Below are 13,645 nucleotides of genomic sequence, written 5' to 3'. Positions count from 1 at the left end.
AGGCCGCGTTGTGCCGCGGCGACAGTCGAGGGTTGTGCGTCGACAACCCGCGCGCGATAGCCGGCATTGTAGAGGGAAGTTCAATGCGCTTCGGTGACTATGACGGAAGGAGCGAGGGGGACCGGGGTTTGGGAAAATAGGGGAAGAAGCGGCGGAGGGGGAAGGGGGAGGGAAGAGGGTGGAACGGCGGGCGGTGAATGCAACGATGCACCGCGTATGAATATGCACGATAAACGGGACAGAGTGTCGCTTCGAAAGAGACTGAAACAATTCCGCGCGCCGGAAATGCGTTCCTTTGTAACGGCACGGGAATCGTCAAAGGGACAGTGGAGATTAATAAAAAAGAGGAATAAAAAGATGGAAAAGGAAAGAGAGAGAGAGAGAGAGAGAGAGAGAGAGAGAGAAAGCACGGTGATCGAGGGATCGTCTATCGGTCGGTCCGCATAATCGATACTCGTTTATGCAGATGCGACCGTTTCCGGCTGGTCCGACAGATGTGCGCACTTTGGCACAGAGCGCGACCTAGATATCTTGCACATATCAATATTCTATTCTTTGTCTATTCTCGCTTGTGTGTGTGCAGTTTGTAATTATCTTTTGTCAATGACAGACTGAAAACTACTGACCGCCTTATCGCTCAGGTTATCGCCGCGTCTGTCGGACTCGATCTTTTATAGCGCACGTCAGATTGATCGAATCTTGCATGACTTACCGGCTATAAATATCGTTCCAATTATAATGTTATTATTATTGTGCCAAGTTTTTGAATATTAATATGATTGGCGCGGAAGCAAAAAGATTAAACTTTCTCTATTCGCACAATATGGATATTAAATACGTAGGTAATATTGCTTAATAAATTGTACTTTATTAATAGTGTGCATTATGTATATATAGGTATATATTTCTTTTCAATAAAGAAAATTAATATATTTTTCAATATAAGATTAAATCTTGCATTCTTTAATGTTGAATTCAATTATTGTAATACTCGGTATTACAATAAAAAAAAGTATATATCTTTCATCTTTTATTAATACTCTTATCTATCATTTCAATCTCGCTAAATGCTCTTGTCCCTTTCCTTTTCTCCTGCTTATTACATTAGAAAGACATCTGCAAGTGTTTGCATCGAGAGAAAGAGAGAGAGAGAGAGAGAGAGAGAGAGAGAGAGAGAGAGAGAGAGAGAGATCGGCCACTTTCTGAATACGCGGTCTTTGTCACTCAATGCTGCGACTGTATTTCCGGTACCGCGTCTATCACGCTGTATTTTGCACCACCCACTCACCCAGTATCTGCTGCTTTACTGTAGCTCCGATATTACTTCGGCGTTGCATCTACAGGGAGCGTGCACACGCAGAGGCGTCGGAGTCGCGTTATATACGATTACGCGGGAGAGCACGACAAGCCGAGACGTGGAGGACAGAAAGTCGATACTATGGGAGAAGGATACGCGTCTCGGCGGCCCGTCCTCTCGTGGATCGACCGATATATCGACGCGCTCTCGCGCCCAGAGAGCGTCGACCTAAGCTCGCCGCTCGCCGCTCGCCGATCGTGTTTGGTGCCTCGAGAGAGTTAATGGGCCGACTGCGATCGGTAGTACACGAGCGAGATAATTATTGGCCGAGGAGAAGAGAGAGAGAGAGAGAGAGAGAGAGAGAGAGAAAGAGAGAGAGAGAAGAACGTTTTGCAGCCTCGGTAGTTTATAGAATTTTAATCGTTATATATGTAGGAAAAATCCTTCGATAATGTTAAATGAGAGACTCAAAAGATAATTATTGTACTCAATGACACATGCAAATGGAATGATGTCAATAGCCATTAACGCGTTTAGTTAAGTAGAAGTTGTTAAGAAGTCGTAAGAATTCTGTGTGCGTTTATAAATAAAAATATACTCTTGCATTTATCATTATTTAAATCCGATATATTTAATGAATTTAAAAAATTTTAAATTTAATATTTGTCCGAGATTATTTTTGTATTGTTGATTTATTCGAGTTGTTCCATTAAAAAGTTGCTTTTAATAAAAAGTTTGAATCAAAATATGTTTTCGATTGGCATATGTAATAGCAATTATATATATTACATTTTGTATAAAAGCATTTCTTTAATCTTAACAAAGTAATCTCTGATTTAACGTTATTGTACAGCGATAGATTGATTAATAAATCAATAGTGCTTGAAATGTAGTGCACATATGCGTTAAGTATTCAATATTTACATATATATAAGTAGATTTATTTAATCAAAATATGCGAAGCATTTGTAAATCCATTTTCGCTATTACTATGGTAATCATGGTAATAATAGCGATGATGTGGTTAATAATGACTTTTTATGTTTAATTTCTTCGCACAATATATATAAAATATTGATACTGTGAAAACGCGCAATGCATTCAGCAAATTAGAGAATAACCATTATCAAACAAACCATCGAAAAAGTTGATCAAGCAATTTCATTCTATATATTCGCCATTTAAATATTACATATATATCGTATATTTCTATTAATTATTAAAAAATATATTTTATTATTAAAAACTTTTGATATTTTTCTCCTGATACGCTGTATCAGGAAATGAACCATGCGATATCAGGGTATGATATATATATATATCGATTCTCTTCTTCTCTATGTTATTCTGTTTATACAGATTGCAATCATACATACCAAACAATTCAAAGAAAAAAAAATAAAGACATATACTCAAAGCTATAAATCAAAAATATTTTTTTGATACCTATCATCATCATACTCATATCAATATCGCATAGTACAGGTACTGCGTGTTTCGCGTGCGATGTTACGTCCAAACAAACGACATATGAAAGATAGCTCACAATCGCGTCACAGCTACGATAGCATTTTCAACGCGACACCTGTGTCATCGATCAACCGTGTCGACTCGATTGTAACCGAATCGTTAACGAGACGCGACAATCCTATTGGCGATCACCGTCTTGCGACATTAAATAACGACTATTAACATTCCATTTGCATGCATAGCGAGCATGACTAATGACAGATACGGCAGTCTCATTAGTATAATATTATTGACAAGTCATCTGAGCAACATCTGAAGGATCGGGAGAAAATCAATGGGGCTTCATGGCCGTTCCATTTTTCTTGCGTATGCACGGCCGTCTGTAATCAATTCAGCCTTTAACGGAATTAGCGACGGAAATAGCAATACTCTCGAACCCAGACTGGAGAGCCGATCAATGAATGCTTTCTCTTCGCCTCAGCTCCTTATTGCCGAGCTATTTTTGCGAGAGGAGCATAACAGCCACAAGCGTGCACGTCATTGAGTACAATTGGCCGCATTGTCGTAGGGAGCACGCGGGTCACACGACGTTAGGCTAGTTGCTAGTGCATAACCATGTCGACTAATGCGCACCTTAACACATCTCGCGGAAGTACACGTTCGCGATCGATAAAATAAAAGTACCATTTTAAAACTGAATATTAATTTAAAAAAAAGAAAAAAACAAAGTTTTTAAAAGAATTTCTCAATATTTTATATTTGAGTACTTTTATGTGTAAATACAATAATTTGAAAGCCGAAATTCTTTCAGGAATAGCAGGAAGCACAAAAAAATTCACCGTCAGTTTTTAACACCGTTAAAATAATTAAATAATTAAATCAATAAGAAGGAATGTTAAGACACACAACTGTTGCACGTGCAAGATTACACAGCTGCGTTCAACAGTTGACTTTATAATGGAAAACATGTTAACAATAAGAACGCAATATTACAAATAAATCTCGTAACAATAGTATGAGTGATATTACTTAAATATATAAAGAAAACATTCGCACATGATATGTAAAATATTTCAGATAATATTTTAAGTGACACAATGTATACATTAAACTGTATCTGTAAATAAAGTAATAGCAAGTAATATGGAAAATGTCCTGTAGATAAATAATAAAGTAATTGAAATAACATCTATCTGCAAATTTCGAAGTTTGAATTGGATATTGACTCATATTGAGACGGCGAATAAATCTGTTCGTCTAAAATATGAATACTTTCATTAATTTTCTAGTGAAAATTACGACACAGTATAGTGAATTTTCAGCACAATATTTCCATTAATCAATATTGATCGATATAAATATTCATACGATCATGCACGTTTATGACAAGGTTTTTCGCGGTAGAACGTGCTTCACGTCGCTTTACGTTCCCCGGATCGCGTGTATTAAATTAAATCCGTGACGAGTAAAAAGCAGAATTCTTTCGACGCTCTGCACGTTGCAGGGCAGAGCAGCGAGATACGCGCCGCAGCAGGACTTTACGATTTCTCTATATTACGAACTCGCCTCGTTTCTTCGTGCCAGTCTCACGCAAAGTCCTGAATGTCTCTCAGCGAACGCAATATAATCGAGTATCGCACCACGGCGACTCGTTTGCATTTCAAACGGCATCTCGAACAAGGCCGTGGAGGCTCGCGGAACGAGCAGGTATATCGATTGGGCGCAATCGCACGACCGTAAATCGCTCGACTTATTCTCGTCGTAAGAACGGACACGGGGTATCTCACCGGGATCGAATCAACGGAACAATTCGACATCGGCGAACGACGCCGACACGATAAACGAAATTTATCGCGACCAGGTGTGACCCGCCACGACTTTACTATCTCGGTCGGAATGGATAATTTAGCCGGGTTGATAGCAGCCAGGTAATGAGATTACGGAGCCGAGATCAGGTCGGATCGAAAAGCACGCTTGCTAAAAACTGGTACTGAATGTTGGTGTTCGCTTGCTCATGTTGACCAGAGCGTAACGTGTGCGTGACTGTTCTACGTGCGAGGAAATAAGAGATGCTAACAGCAAGCCGGCTTTTTGGTAACGACGAATAATTGTGTTTACGAAACTCTCCTGGGGAATAGCATTGTTATATGTATGTATTGCGTGACAGCCACAAACTGTAACAGTATATCCGAGTATCGGGCGAGTTCAAGCAAAAACAAGGTAGGAGGAAAAGTCGGAAATTTCGCATACAAATCTGCCTCGCGCGCGAAAATGTTCGATGCGCGTAAAAACGCGTTTCGAGGGAATAACGATTTATCCGGGTCGAATTTCGTATATTACAACGAGGACTGAACGGTCGCATTTTCCGTGCTAATTAAAGTAGCACATAATTGAAAAATTTCGGATAACGCACATGCCGGGTTAAACGTTCGCCCGTAATTCCATCGGTTTTACGTCAAGCGCTGTGTAATACGAGAGTAAATCAAATTATTCGCTGCGCATTGTTTTATTTGAGCGAAATGAAATGATAAATCGATCGTAAGACATCGTGTGCTGAAACATTTAATAAATTAAATTATTGCTTTTACGCGCGATACGAAAATGTTTACTGAAACAGATTTTAATGCGAACGATATTCGCGGGTCATAAATTATTCCCAGGAAAAATGAAACTAATTTAAATCAATCCGACAAAGCGAGATAAAATCATCGGCTGATTTAGGTGATTTCAGGACTAAGTTAAAACTACGTAAATGGAGAAAAAACGAGATAACAAAAATAGATATGTGCCATCTGTCGTGATACTAGCCCATCTATTCCACAGAACAACGCACCCATCATCTGCTTTTGCAGATGTTCCGTCTGTTTTATTCTCTATTACACCATCGAGCAAATATTTCTGTCCATTTACAAAATCATATCACAAAATATCAGAATGGTCTCATCATTAATGAGATAATAAATAAATATCTGAATAAATCATGTTCGCACGAATCCGATTGCATTTCATGCAATATAAATCCTTGGACCAAAATCCAGCTTTAGCCCCTTTAACATTCCTCGCTATCTTGTTTTATTTATCCATCCTTACTTCGCTGCTCTCTTATTTAAAGCCATCCGGTTCGACTTCTGTCTCGGTCTTTGCGGTGACTTTTGGCCTTCCGTTTAAGAGAGGTTCTGTCCTGTGTAAAATATTCATTGGCGAGACTTTTGTACCTAGACACAGGTGCCCTAAAAAATACATTCGTCACAGAGGCGAACCAGGGGAAGAGAAGAAATAAGAAGAAAACCGGGTCGCGCAGCGCGAAAACGGTGGGTTAACCTTTTGCCAGCTCGACCTCAGTGAATAACATAATGCTGTACCACAACTCTAAATTTAAGAATTGGACCATGGAATTAATCCTCGACAGCTAACAATAACGTGAACAAGAACAAGAACGTTTCTGTCGAGAAGGTAATGTCGCTACTAATGTAACCTAGCGATGACATTTCAAAAGAATGACACGCGCATCGTCAGCTGATAAAATTATTTTTATAAATGACGAGAGAGTTGATTCCTTCCTTTTAACCCAGTTATATTTCTTAACCTCAGATAAATGTGTACTTCAATGCGCGTTTTTATCTATGCCGATGTCGATGTACTCTAATCGATATTAACCTATAAATATCTACTTCACGAGAACAAGCGTCGTTTTAACTCTTTAATCTATATTCTGGCATTCAGGTTTGTATATAAATGTAACTACATTTAAACATAAAAATTCAATTATGTAAAAATTTGTTGTTAAAATATTTAAAATATTCTGATGTATCCAGAACACATATCCTATACGTAGAAAAACAAAATTATATATTTAATAAGTAAATTCAAAGCATTTATATCCAATATTTAGAAAAAGATTATTCTAAAAAAATTATATAAATTATAACATTATTAATTTAAATAAACATTATTAATTATATAAAAAAGGAAAGGAATTTTTTAATCTAAAATTTACTAAATTATTTATGAAATCTACAAACAGATAAAATGTAGATATTCATTATAATATTTCGTGCAATTGTTCCATAAGAAAAACATAATTTCCCATAGCGCGTAACTTAATGTGTTAATTGTAACGGTGTATTCTGCTGCGAGCAAGAGTATTAATGCATCGAGATATTTCAGCAGCAGGTTGCTGACTACGTTATTGAAAATACTGTAAACGTTGAAACTTATGCTCGGGGGCTACTGCACGGTAAACAAAGCTGCATATTGTAATTGGAATTGCAACGATCGCCGGTTCAGAATCGTTTTAATATGATTCGATGTTCGACCGTCGTAATTATTTTGCGCACTGCGTAATTTGTATGGCGCACTGATATTTCCGATAAAACATACGATACCCAAATTCTGATTCTTGATAAAACAAGATATGCGTGCCGTTGCGTCAGTAAATGTACAATAGCATAATAAGCAAAATACATATACGGCGTTCTTATAACATTCATATCTTCCGCGTGGCAACATTCTCCTGTCAACTTCAAAAAATTAATATATTTATATATATTTTTAAAATATTTATCTACCTAAAATGTCTCTTTATATAATATCTCTTAAAATAAAGTGTAAATACCTATACTTTATAATTTAATAAAAAAAAAAAAATATATATATATACATATATAGTAAGAAAACGTACATTTTTTGACAATCAAATAATAACTTACGACAACTGTCATGATTTTTCTGCAATCCAGAATTGTTCGTCGGAATAAATTTCTCGTCGCACATTCGCCTTCTCTTCATTGCGGGATGTTTTCAGTCTAACTCGGTCGCTCTCTCACGAGACGACCGACAATTTACTGCCGTTACGCGATCCCGCGTAATATCACGGCGGCTGTAAAAACTCGGCGCTTTTCCGCAACGCGGAAACTACCCCGTGACAAAGTCTACCGAAGACAAGAAACTTCGGTGAGACTCTGGCTTCTCTCGGCAGTTTCTCTCTTTGAATCGCCATCGAGATGATTTCGCCAAATCGAAAGCGGCAGTTGCAACGGCAGAGTTCCAACATCCTGAAGAGGTACGTTAGAAGGAGGGAAGATGAAGTTTGTGTGCGCATTTCTCTCGAGTAGTCTCGCTACCATATTTACCGATATAGCACACGAACGCAAGGCAAAATTTCAAGGCGCGTTAAGGAGGATGTTAAGATATTAAATCCGAGAGCTACGTCGGGCTTTCGGGTTCTCAACTAATTATGGAGTTGAGTGCAACCTTAACCTCTCTCCTTTCCTCCCATGTCGTTTCCAGCGCACCCATTCTCCAACGCGGACCCACCGCCTAGCCACCCTCTCCGACCCCCCCCCCCCTGCCCCTTCCTGACCCGCAATTGATTTAAGACTTCACCCGCAGCTGTGCGGATGCGAAATTGGACGGGAAATTTGCCTAGCCTACCTTAGTTTAATTAGCTGGTGCAATCCTTTTCTATTGGTGGTGCAAGGTAAGACAAAGTGATGCAAGAATATGGAAATCTGACTTAACATCAGTGGGATGTCCGGAAAATCTTTGTATATAATAGTAGCATTCTCCTACATCTCTGCGAAGAACGCAATTGTCTTACCTGAAACAAAGAAAATTAAAAATGTAAAAGATTAGCAAAAAATTGCAAACACACATTTATAGTTATACTAATTAAAACAGCAATTAATTTAATCAAATATATAGCAATAATTAAAGAAAATAGATTTTATAACAGCTTAGAATTTATATAACAGTTAATTTTATATAATACAATTATAAATCTAAATGAAAAATAATAAAATATTTACATATATTTATATGTATATATATAGAATGAGATATTATATAAAATAAGCTAACCGAAAACAATTCTATCTTAAATAAAGATAATGAAATAGCAACTATAACGAACTAGCAAATATTGCAAGAGGTTTAATTATATAGTTGGCGAGATTATTTTATGAATAATATCTTACATATATGAACAGCATACAACGTATACATTAAATGCATGTAACCGTGAGTTTATCTTTCGTTGCAATAACAGACGGTTATGGAGAATAATTTATAGTAATATCGTGGGGATAATGAAAGTGCGACACAAGAAAGAGACAGACAAATTCTGGCCTAGTGACAGTCCACGACGATTTATAAGGTATTACGTTCTCTAATGACCGGTTTAGGTAAATGACCCGAATTCCTTAGTAAATCTCCAATGAGATGGACTCTGCGAGTAGGGACTCTTGAGTTAACTTCCGCTTGGTCGCCCCAATTATCCGGCGTGTTCTAATGATCTAAACGATTGCGCCATGACGGGACATGTCGCTCTACGTTAGCCTAGGTCAGCGAGGACAGACGCTCTTTTCGAGCACCCAGAGACGAGTTTGCGTTGTTTGTGCTGGAAAAAAAAGGAAACGGGAAACGAGCGATCGTAATTTCTGGAAAGCTTTTCCAGATAATGGGATTCCCAGGACCTAATAAAGCTTTTCTCTTTCTCTCCTCTTCTGTATTTTACCATCTCTCTACATCGAGTGTACTTCGCTAACATCTTTTGAAAACACAATCTTCGTAAAATTTAATAGCAAACATTCATTCTTAACGCGGTTTTCAAGATCTTCTCAATATATGAATATTGAATCATGGAGTGACAAGATAAGCAAAGGAATGTTCCAATAAATGATAAGTGACATAGATAAAAAAATACTATTACGTAACCTTGGTATATTTCTTCGATATCTTATCATGTCAAATAATCTAACGCGCCATAACAATAAAGCGAAATAATGTAGAAATTATCACAGTCTACTCTTACTTCAATATTTCTATAAATAAATAAGTTCTTATTAACAATTAAGCAATAAATCGCTATTAAAAATTTTTAAATAAACTTTTTATAAGTAAGTAATGAGTAATCGATATATTTTATTGTTTAAGTCTCTTTTAGATAATAAATCTAATTTAAGTTTCTATAGTAATTTTTCATTGCAATTTTTTTTAGAATTACAACTTTTTGAAAAAATAAAAAGATATTTATTAATTATACAATTATTAAATTCGCTTGAAATGTAATTTCTAGATAGATACGGATGAGATGGCAAACGCGTAGAGTATTTGAGCTATAAATATTAATCCTATAATTGGCCTACAAAGTGATTTACGCGACTCATAAAAGTACCCTAGCGTTATTTATATCGCAGTACATGTCTCCCAGTATCTACGTGCATAGGTGGACCACCTCAATGAAACTGCTTCTCAAAAAATCATTTTTTTGGAAAACGCAAGGAACAAAAAATAAAAAATAATCCATATTTAAGTACATACACTGCGTCGTTGCATGTAATTATGCGCATATTACATACAAAAAATGGAAATTTATTACATCAACCATAATAACTTTAGTGGAATACAAAAAGAATCACATTCTGCAAAAGGCAATTTTTAATAAGAACTATCTGATGCAATCTGATATAATATTGTATAATCAATACACACGCAATGTATTTTAAAATCAATATATGTATATTTATAATTTACGAATTTCCTGTTATGCGCAATATAAAGTAAGTGAATTTGAAACAAGATAATTTGAGAAATGGAAATAATATGGAAAAGTAGAACAGAGAATATATCAATTTATTGCCACTGTCATATGGCCATTACGTATTGCGCCGGAATATGCTTTTAAGCCAGGTACGCCGAAGTGCGGCAAAATGCGCTAAAGTCCGCCAAATTACGATACAGTGCGCCGTAGTAACTGTGGCACTCCCATGGCAGCCAAAGTAAATGAGATTAAAGCTGCCAAAGTACGCTAGAGCGCACTTTATTAGAGTAGGTCAAACTACTCTGAATTGGCCTCTACTATGACGCGTTATAGTTTATTCTGACATATTTGTGTATAGATCATGTTGTTGGATTGTTATCCCAATTGAACAGAATGTATAGACTAATGAGAGAAATATTGATTATTCATGTTCGACCGAATAATCAATATGAAAAAGTGTTTTTCCAAAAGTAATCTTAGCGAAGTCTGCTCTTGCGTATTAAACGGCCTCATTAAATGGCCGAGAGGGAAAATATCTCGACATCGATCACCGCCAACGGCCAAAACTTTATAAGCCGACTTCATTATTCAGCTTCGTTGGGATCGTGATGCGCGTGGAACCGTCGATCGGCAGGTGAAAAGCTTGTACAAATATTTAGCCGACGATCGACGACGGCTTCCGTCTATAAAAGGTAGCGTGCTATAACGTACTACCGCGCGGCTTCGGAGCCATTTGTAAAATGTCCCTCGCCGATTCCGCAATTTTAAGAGACGTATCGGTCTCGTTTACCGTGCACGCTGTATTTTACGACTGCTCCCACTCCCGCGTAAAGTGCTCCTCGCCGCAGCCGATATATTTCATGCAGATGTTGCCCGAAAGTAATCGAGGTAACTCGATACGGACTCCACCCTTAAACGAAGGAACTTTTCGAGACCTTCGGCAGCGTAATAACGATCTTTCCTGGAAATCGTTCCGTATCCCTCCGTCGCAACGTAGACGAAACGTCGATCGTTTGCGCCGATCCGTTCGACCGTCAGGATTTGTCGAAGAATACCAATGATCCAAGAAAATTACAAGAAAAAGCGAAACAAGAGAGACCTTGGCTTATTGTTAGCTCATAATATATATGTATATATCCAAGTTTGATATTTCTAAACGACATATCAAATATCGACGAAAGATATTGGCCATTTGAGAAAAATTTACAATATAATGCAAAAGATTATCTCTCAGCTATAATAAAAAGATTTGTCACTCAATTCTAGACTCTAAAAATGTAAAGAAAAACAAATTTTTCATAAATTATTTGAATCAATTGTCAAAGGAAAAAAAAAAATAGTAGACTACAATATTTATTTCAAAAAATCAATTAGTGTAGGTTTTTTTATTTAAAATCAATATATGCATATAGAAAAAATATAAGCATATAAATTATAACTAATTACCTTAAAATCCAAATTAGCAGTTGATCATAAATATTCAGTTAATTAAAAATTAATTCTTCTATAAAGTTTTGCATTGTAATAATGCTGTCATCATAAAAATCGATATAAAACTGGAATTTTAATTTCGTTTATTTATCCTCAGAATAGAAATTCTCTTTCATCTTATTTTCCACGATTTTTATAATAAAAATTAACGAAATCGTATATCAATAACGTGAATTGTCACTCATCATTGAATGTTTTCACATTATTGATTATTTTAGTATTTTTACATGATATCTTTAGTCAATCGTATATCATTTTATATATAATGATGGATTAATTATTGTACGAACATCAATTATATCTAATTATATATCAGAAGAGTGATGCAATGCATTGCTCAGTAAATAAAGATAAAATAAAAATAATCATTTATTCTAACGTATATTAAATATTTCAACGAATCAATTCAACAGCGGCTTAACGATAATTTATTACCGTTTTTGCGATTCACTATTTCAGAAACTCGTTTCCTTTCTGCCACTTCATCCGCCGATTCTAATCCAGAGAGTTCTGTTGCGTGCGCATAAATACCGACCTCCATGTGCGCTTCTTTTGTGTTCGCGTGTGTAAGGTGAATCACGTGCACGCGTGCACGCGTTCGTGCTTACCGCAATGAAATCGATACGAGTTCTTTCAACGACTTCCTTCGAGATGGCAACATAGGAAAGAAGGATGGTTCTTTCCATCGAAGGGTGATTGCCACTCACAACAATATGAAAATGACGTTTGTTTGCGAAATCGATTATGTAGTTATGTATGTAATCACGTAACAATCGTCTCTTTGCACTGTTTTTATGTATGCAAATGCAACCATGATTGATATTTGACGATTGCCAATTATAGGAAATTTGCTACTTTTAACTTACCTGAAATTTGATGATCTATGATCTACTCCAAACATACATTTTATATCGTGTACTTTTAGTTCAACTTTTCAATTTTACAAACAGTAGAGTTGAGTTATTAAAGTAATTTTTTGCAAGCAAAAACAATTTAGTTGTTGCAGTCTCTTTAATTGAAAAGAATTTTGTATAAGTAAAGCGATTTTCTTGTTACAGTCTTAATTGAGTATTATTAAATTTATAAGATTAACATAAAAATTATAATATGCCTTAATTTTATATACTGTCGTAGTATAATTTATAACTGTAAACACATGCACTGTAAAAAATAACTATTAAAAATGTAAGAAACAAATGATACCAAAATAACTAATTTATTAATCAAAATAACTAGACACTGCGTAAAAATAAACAATTACATTTCAATCTGTTTGAAGATTATATTCCATATTTTCTCCATGCAACTGACTCTTGTCTTTCAATTAATTCTTATCATTTTTACAATTCAGTGACATTTCAATCGAGTTAAATCCAATCTTATAAAATTAATAATTTCATAATTTTACACCATCCATAAAGTATTGACTTATCGCTATCGGTTTTTTCTTCGTAAATGAATCCTCTCTCCTTCCTTCCTTTAATTTCTAATTAATTTAAACTTGATCGAAAATAAACAGAAAAGTCAGATTTGCGATAAAATTTTATAATATAAACAATGATAATAGATTCTGTAACTTCCTGTCTTACGTCATGACATTATTCATCACCGAGGGGTTGGTCACTAACAGTTATAATGTACAAAAATTACCCTTTGATATGGATTACCCTTAAATTATACCTCGGATTACTTAAGATTACCTAATAGTATCTCAAATTAAAAATAAATTTTGAAAAAGAAATTTTACTTTAAATTATTTTAACGCTAAAGATTATTTAAATTTACCAAAAATAACCTTGGATTACCCAAAATTTTGCTGGGATTGCCGCTGAATTACCTAGCCCTTG

General features: G+C 35.8%; 1 protein-coding gene across 3 annotated transcripts in view; it reads right to left on the bottom strand.

The window, feature by feature from the left end:
• Window positions 1-13,645, bottom strand: part of LOC140676071 (uncharacterized) — a 347,777-nt gene that overhangs the window by 213,405 nt on the left and 120,727 nt on the right. The window contains exon 3 of one of the 3 annotated variants that reach the window (XM_072910739.1): window positions 8,201-8,366. The exons of the other annotated variants lie outside the window; for them this stretch is intronic. The gene's annotated coding sequence lies outside the window, so the exon portion shown is untranslated. The remainder of the gene's footprint in view (window positions 1-8,200; window positions 8,367-13,645) is intronic. 3 annotated transcript variants of the gene reach the window in all.

The sequence above is a fragment of the Anoplolepis gracilipes genome, chromosome 2 (assembly GCF_047496725.1).
Source record: "Anoplolepis gracilipes chromosome 2, ASM4749672v1, whole genome shotgun sequence".
Lineage (NCBI taxonomy): Eukaryota > Metazoa > Arthropoda > Insecta > Hymenoptera > Formicidae > Anoplolepis > Anoplolepis gracilipes.
This window is presented reverse-complemented; position numbering and strand designations above follow the sequence as displayed.